This window comes from Alosa sapidissima, chromosome 13, assembly GCF_018492685.1.
Source record: "Alosa sapidissima isolate fAloSap1 chromosome 13, fAloSap1.pri, whole genome shotgun sequence".
In the NCBI taxonomy this organism is placed as follows: Eukaryota; Metazoa; Chordata; class Actinopteri; order Clupeiformes; family Clupeidae; genus Alosa; species Alosa sapidissima.
In genome coordinates this window covers 23,918,052-23,926,062 of record NC_055969.1, presented here as the reverse complement: position 1 = coordinate 23,926,062, position 8,011 = coordinate 23,918,052, and the positions used below count along the sequence as shown (strand labels likewise).

The 8,011-nt window shown below is 43.1% G+C and overlaps 1 protein-coding gene across 2 annotated transcripts in view; it reads right to left on the bottom strand.

The window, feature by feature from the left end:
* il11ra (interleukin 11 receptor, alpha) overlaps positions 1-7,674 on the bottom strand; it is a 43,922-nt gene extending 36,248 nt beyond the window's left edge. For both annotated transcript variants that reach the window (XM_042059150.1, XM_042059153.1), the window contains exon 1: positions 7,531-7,674. The gene's annotated coding sequence lies outside the window, so the exon portion shown is untranslated. The remainder of the gene's footprint in view (positions 1-7,530) is intronic.
* Between the last annotated feature and the right edge of the window lie 337 nt (positions 7,675-8,011).

The window sequence follows — 8,011 nt, the reverse complement described above, 5'->3', positions numbered from 1 at the left end:
CTCACAGACACACGCACACACACACATAAAAAAGCGCACACACTAATACACACACACACACACACACACACACACACCGCCAGGAAAGAACAGATAGCAGAAAGGGCATTTCAGCAATGGCAATAGGCCTCATGACTCCTGTGAGTTCCCCACAGCTGAGTACATGTGGAGAGAGTCTTGTGGTGTCAGGTGCTCTGCCAAGTCACAACCTTCAAAAATAAAAACCATTTTAGAGGCCTAATGCCCCAAGGGGTATCAGGACAGATCGGAGTTTTGCCCTACAAGGGTAAGAGCACAATCCTAAGTAAACAGAGTCGCATCCAGCTTCCCCGTCCTGACTTGGACAGTGCTCTCGGTTCAGCGAGGGCCTGGCGGCAGTCCTGCGCTCCCTACGACTTAATGAATATGTTCAGGCAGTTCATCCATGCAGGCGTTTCATAAAAGTCATTTCAGAGACCCCAGAGCCAGGAGGAGATCTCATCATCCTTTCCAAAAATGGCCCCGCTACATCTGCTGAGGCCAGCGGGCCGGCTGGGGATGGCACCGGATCAGGCCCCTGGCGCTGCCGCGGTGTGCTCGGTGGGCGCACAGCGCACGTTCTCACAGCCTGGATTTACACAACGACAGGAGATCTGAGAGTCGATCGGCCCCGCAGAGAGAGAGAAAGAGAGGGAGAGAGAGAGGGAGGGAGAGAGAGAGAGAGAGAAGCAGATGGCTGGGATCAAAGCTGTGGTCAACTTTACTGAGCTCTATAATTACCCTGGTCAGCGCCCTGCACTCTCTCCCGTCAGGTTACCCACACAGTCGCATTGGCCATATAGGTTCGAGGCCCGCATCCCCATTGGCCACAGACAGGTCAGACATCTTCAAGCCATGTGTGTGTGCGTGTGTGTGTGACAGAGAGAGAGAGAGAGAGAGTTTCTGCAACATATTAAATTTAAGACAAAGACTATTATAATATGAATGATTGATTTCATGCCCATACTTGCAAAAAATCTGAAGGGAAATCAGAGTCTCAGAATTATTATCAAAGTAAATAAATGTGTTCTCTGAACTTATATTCTAGCTACAAAGTTTGTATGTTATCAGTTCCACATTAATCTTTTATTACATTGTGATACACTGTATCTTTACCGCTGACAGAGAGAACTACAATGTCAATGTGGACATGACCCGTCGTTGTGACTGTGCCGCTTTAGATAAAAGTGTCTGCTAAATAACAGTCAACTTCAATCTATGCTACTACAAAAATGAAACGACCACTGTTGAAGTAACGATAAATGAACAATAACATAATTAAGACCTTAGTGTATTTAAGACAGAGTGCCTAATATGTTAATTTAAATGCTAATGTATTTAAAACGTTATTATGGCCTTAAATTACTTTTTCTTTCAACTTTTTAAGACACTGCAGAAACCCTAGACGGAGAAGGGGTATGTGTGTGTGACAGAGAGAGAGTGAGTGAGTGTGAGTGTGTGTGTGTGTGTGTGTGTGTGTGAGAGAGTATTATGAGTGCACATATGTGTGAGGCTTCCCTGACTCCATTACACGGTGGTGCACGGGTTGGACCAGATGCGCCCAGAGATCGGTCGGGCCTAATTGAGTGGGATAAGACTGCGATTGCCACAGCGTTACTGCGCGGTTGCATTCCTTTCTCCAAGCAAACACTGGGCTTTGAAGGCTCCAGGCTGAGTTTCGTGGGACTCGGATCAGAGACGTCCAAAATAGCCATGTCAACTGGCCCACTGTAAATAAACTAACAAGTGAGGTCTACCTGAAGCAAGCGCTTTTACTCAGAAGAGGCATGACGCTATTAGAAGGGTTTATCCAAGGCTTGTACACGGCGTTCTTGTGCCATTTTGCAATACTGCAAGAAAAGTACAGTAACTAACACAAACACATGGCAACTGAGCCATCTTTCTTGGTTGTTTTGAGAGCATTCCCTACACGTATTGTGTAGAGACCGACCGATTTGGGTTTTTCTAAAGCCGATGCCGATACCGATTTTTAGCGGTCGGAGTCAGCCGATGGCCGATGTGACCTGCCGATTTTTTGGGCCGATTTTTAGGGCCGATATGCTATCGTTTTATCCTTAATTGGCATGCTAAAAATCATACTAGTAAGAGGAGGCACTCAACTGAACACTTTTTTCAACGATTTATTGAAAATTGAACATTAAAAAAATCAACATGATAAATAACATATGTTCTATATATACACTATATATTTATGTATATAGTAGAAATATTATGTAGGCTATTATATAAAAATGATGATAAATGATAAATAACATATGTTCTATATATACACTATATATTTATGTATATAGTAGAAATATTATGTAGGCTATTATATAAAAATGACTGTAGGGGCCTACTCATCGATTCATAACAACAAGAATTAACAAATGTATGACTTCTTGCAGTCTGTTAGTCTATTAATTATTCATTTTAATATGTTTAACAGAGTGCAAGAAGACTTCCATGATGTGACAACTTCAGATAGTTACTTCAAAACGGCAAAATACATGTTCAGGTTATACAGTTTCACTGTGGAACTTCCATGCCTTACCACAGACCTAGGTTTCAACAATATAAAACTCTGTCTCCCAGCATGCTGTGAGCATGCATCAAATCAAACATGTATACAGTACATCGCGAAAACAAATTGACACGGGATGCCAATGTTTTAAAACGTTCACTTGTTATTTGTGCGTCCTCTTTTTCCTCAATCATTTCACTTAGATTGTCCGTTACTTAAGTTTAGATCGTAACATAGCAGTCACCGGCGTTGAGGGCGGGGGCTTGCATAGTTGGCGCATTCCCAACGCAGTCGTAGCCACAACGCTAAGCAACTTTCATTTCTTCTTCAACTCCGATGCAGTTGAAAACGAATGGACATGGGATGACAGTGTTATAAAGCGTTCACATGTTAGATTTGCGTCCTCTTTTTGTTAAATTTATATGTATATATGGTTTAGATCGAAACATCACGCTGGTCACCAGGGGTGTGTTTCTCGACAGTGTCGTTGCTAACTAAGTTAGCAACTTACTTGGTTGCAATGCAATTTCCCATAGGCAACCTACTAAGTTGCTAACTAGTTAGCAACAATGCTTTCGAGAAACGGGGTCCAGCATTAAGGGGGCTTGCCGGCGCATTCCCAACGCACTTTCGGTAAATGAAGCAACATCACAGATTACAACCATAAGAGAAATCATAAGAGAAAATATACGACTTTGGGACACTGGAATGTAAAAATTGATGCCTTACCTGTAGACAGTCTTGCTCCTTCTTGAAACCAAAGATTTTCTTAGTTCTAAATAGACCGTCTCTTTTAAAACCTCGCACTGTGTTCCAAGTAGCTGCCCGCAGATGTGACTGACTTAAAATCGGCGCGGCCAAATAAGAAAATTGGCCGATGCCGATTGATTAAAAAATAGCAAAAATCGGCCGATTAAATCGGCTGGCCGATCGATCGGTCGGTCTCTAGTATTGTGGTGGAGGAAGAGGAAGAGGAGGATGAAAAAGAGACTTTTACATTCCTTTCCTCTCCTAAAATAAAAACACAGTTCACACCAGCAGTGGCAGTCATTTAATCATGCCCAACACAGACTCTAGATGTGGGCATAAATGAGAGAGAAAGAAAAAAAGAGAGACAAAAAGAGACAGACAGAGAGAGAGAGAGAGAAACAAAGAGTGTGAGAATGACAGACAATAAAGCGAAACAGAGCGAGACAGCGAAGGCGTCAAAGAGAAAGAAAAAGAGAAAGAGAGTGAGAGAGGAGAGAGCAGTTTGCCAAAAAGACTGGGAAAAAGTTTGAAAAGTCTAAAGGAAAAACCAACCCATCAAATCCAGTGAACATATTCATGATGATAGGTCCCCTAACGAACACACTGTAAACAAGTAAGCAGGACCACAGGGCACTGCTAATTTTGCCAATAATGCCAGGGCGAGCCGTCGCTTGAGAGGTTCCGTGCCAGCGCCATGCCCACTGATAATTCACAACGCCAGGCCGGCTTCAAAGGGCTTGCACTGGCAGACCCCAATTTCGCCCAATTATCCTTCCCATCCGCAGTGCACAGACAGCAACACTTCCAGGTCAAAAACAACCCCCTAATGAATATACATTCCTGGCCTCTGACTCAGCCAGGCCTACCAGAGCCAATGCAATAATCACATCCTTCCCGCACAGCACTAAAAATACCAGAGGTACAAGTAACGTTTATGAATAGGTGGTGAAAGACTAAGTGTGAAGATACTAAAATGCAATTACAAATATAGTTTGAAATCAGTGGTGGCATTTTTTTTTTTTTTTCTTCTCTCAACCTCCAGGCTAAGACCGAGACCAGGCCCTGATCTTTCACAGAGAGGTAAAGTGAAGAGGATCCTTAAGCGGCGAGGGGAGGGGGGTAGGGGGTAGAGAGAGAGAGAAGGAAAAAAAAGTGCAGTGAATTAAGTCCCATCTCGGGCCTCATGCAAATGTAATCCTGGAGCTGCCTGGAGCAGTGCTGGACCTTGGCCCTGGCCGGCCGCTGACTTGGCACGCCACGGACCTGGAGCTGCCTCATTCGTCCCCACGAAACGAACGGACGAACGAGGCCCCTTTCTCCTCCGCTGGAGCGGGGCACGGCGCGGAGGAGACAGACACATCTTTCATTTCAATCTGATTGCAGCCGCGCTCCCTCCGTAAGCCTGCTGAAACCCGAGCTGGAAAAACGAACGAGCGCTATGTGGGAGAAATCGAAAACGGCCGTCAGCGAATGGCAGCGCATTCAGCATTTCTGAGGCCCCCAGAAAAAGGAGGGAGGAAGTTAGAACGAGGGACAGAGACACAGAAAGTGGGAGAGGGGGAAGGGGAGCGAGCGAGCGAAGGAGAGAGAGAGAGAGAGAGAGAGAGGGAGAGGGAGAATGACAGAGTGAACAGCAGAGGAGAGTATAGTCTCCAGCCAGGCGAAACCACATGCAACCAGATTCTGCCACGCTATACACATAATGTTTATGTTTATTTGCAAGGTATTTCTTTTCTCATTTTGAGCCTGTCAAACAGCCTCCGGTCTGCTGTTTGCATTCCAGCACTGTCTATTTGCAGCGGGCTTCCCCTCTAGACAGCAGGAATGCACATCTGGGCTCTGAGGGCCTCATATAGAAGTTGTAAGCCACAGCTCAGGCATGGACACCCTTCCTTCAAACCTATATAGATCCTTTCAACAATAAATGCTTGAACGTTCTATTTGGTTCCCAATCTACTTCCTCTGCATTAAGATAACATATGGAATGTTAAAACGGAAGCCTTGTGGGGCCAACTATGATGCTGATAATGGAACTCTCTTGAAAGGGTCTATACCTGCACACATGTGAGGAAAGGCAAGCTGCAAAGCACTAGATTGGTGTCCATATGGCACATAGAGGTGCACTGGGCTCCATACTGCATGCAGAGGTCCCCATTTAATTTTAAAAGCAATGCACTGTGGCTACTACAGTCTGCATTGGTGCTCATTCTAAATGCACTACTATGGGCTCTGTATTCTCGGCACAGTAAGTCTGTAGGTACTGCTGACCTAAAATTCACGGACAATATTGCTGATGCTGATTGCTGATGCTATTCACCACTTAATATGTTTGTGTCGAAACTCGAATTTGAAACATGGTCCGTAAGCAAAAAAGCCTATTGATTACTGTTAAAGACTGCAGTTGGTGCATTTGGTACATTCGGTGCACATTTGTATTGAACCTAACGTCTTGTACTTAAACAGTTCTGTACCAATACATGCACCTTTACACCCCTATATTGTACGCAGTGGTGCCTATTTTAAATGCAATACACTGGGATCTACACTGTATGCAGTGGTGGCCATTCTCAGGTGCTCAAAAGGCACTGCATTGAGGTCCATATGCATTGGTGCCCATTCTAAAAGCACTGCATTGAGATCCATATGCATTGGCGCCCATTCTGAAAGCACTGATCTGTGTTCCATAATGCAAACGCACTACGGCTCAGCAGAACAATGTTGGCCATGAAGAGCCAAGAACACTGTGCATCTGTTGATTTTAAATCACCCCAATGTCAACCTCTATGTTACTCAACAGGACTCAACAGACTTCCCACAGAAACAAAAAATGGCTTATTAAAACAATCAGCCATTAAGATCAAATTAACCACAATTGAAAATAACACCTCCAGACTTAGGAACATTCTAAGATATATTATAGTCATTAGACAATGACAAACATGAACCCACTTGACAAATATTCCTGTGGCTTTACGATGTGTGCCAGTAATCAGCATACTTCTTAAATCGTCCATGATCCACACACACAAATACATACCTCCCTCAACCTCAACCATGGGTGGCAAACCAAGTGTAGTTACAGTATAATTCAGTAACACAGTCTGCATGATCTGACTGTGGTTGTTATTTTAGCTTCGCTGTTAGCTTGTCTTACAACTCTGTACACCTCTGTGTTTGTGATGATACCCTTGTGTAGCCACTGACAACAAATCACAACATTGTAGACACAAAGTGTCAATTATGCCCAAATGTTCTGTTCAGCATAGACCCACATATGTTTCTACCTCCAGTTTGTCAGTTGTAAATATTAAACTCAAATAGATGCTCTAAACTCAAAACTGACAGTCATCAAAATGGTTTTCTCTGTGTTAAATCCAAACCATATGCATATATATTGGTGTTACTGTTGTGGAAAAATTATGTAACTACCTTATTGTATATCTTAATCCACTAAAAGGGGTTATTGTATTAAATAATGACAAAAAATTAAGTTTCAAAAAGAAACATGTAAGACTAAAACCATATATGGTAGGGCTGCTAAGTTATGTTTTCTCCCTTTTTAATCAAGATCCACATGTCTTCATGTTCAGCTTTTGTTGCCTAATAAGCCTAAACTGCTTGAACATTTTGGACACTGTATCTGAATCGTCCCAAGCTGTTAAATCAAGGATACTTCACCTTTAGTCCTTCATCAGCTCACAGGGGATTTAAACCCAATATGTATCTCGTGCCCTACTGCACACAGATTCCAACCAAAGACACTTAAAAACTACTTCCAAACGAAAGTTTGGCAAGTTCCAAACGAAAACACGACAAAGTAGCCTATAGGCTTTCAAATAACTTTCAAGATGACAATGTAGCCTAATATGTTGTTCCAGAAGTTGATACTGTGACGCTATCGTACCAAAGCTACAGGTAGGCTAAAACAGAAGAAATACAACGGGAAAACTAATGTAATCCGCGGGCTAATATAGGCTTTTTTTAAAAAGTTTTATATTTGATTTCTGATTCTTGCTTCTGACTCGCAAAACACTTGATTAATCTAGCCGCTAGTTCCACTTATAAACACGTCCCAAAGTTATCAGTGAAAGCGCAGCTCATTTAGTAGAACAGGACTGGGTTCTCTCGAGGGACCGTAAAACTTTTCCACACATTAACGAGACCGCACCAGAGACCACCCGACCGAAAACTAAATATATCGTTTTCAACAACATATTATTCCCAAAGACATATCTTACCTTATCTCTCTACGGAGGTTAAACGGGCATTTTGATACGGTCGATCTCCATGGCCAGAGTTGGCTCAAGTTTAAGCTCGTAGTAGGATGAATAGGAGAGAATTCTCGGCGAAGTCCCAAACGCGCTCCCATTGGGTGTATGGGCTGTCAGTGACGAAGAGTGGGATGGGTGTTTCCTTCAGCGGATGTTGTAGAAAAAAGCGTGTGGTGGTGGTGCGCCAAGGCACCCATTTAACTCCGTCTCAATTTACTAGTTCGTTTGCGTTTATCTAAATGCAACTTTTTGGGCAAATGTCATTTTAGTAACAGTGCTGTTTCATTGTGTCCACACGCAATCACAAGAATGCAGGCAAAAATAGCCTTTCGTGATTATCATGGTAGGATGTTTTCTTCTATGTTAAACATCAACTGAACTCATCCTAAAATAAGGTAAAATATAAACTCAAAAATAGAAGCTTGATGGACAATACTTACTGTGTTTT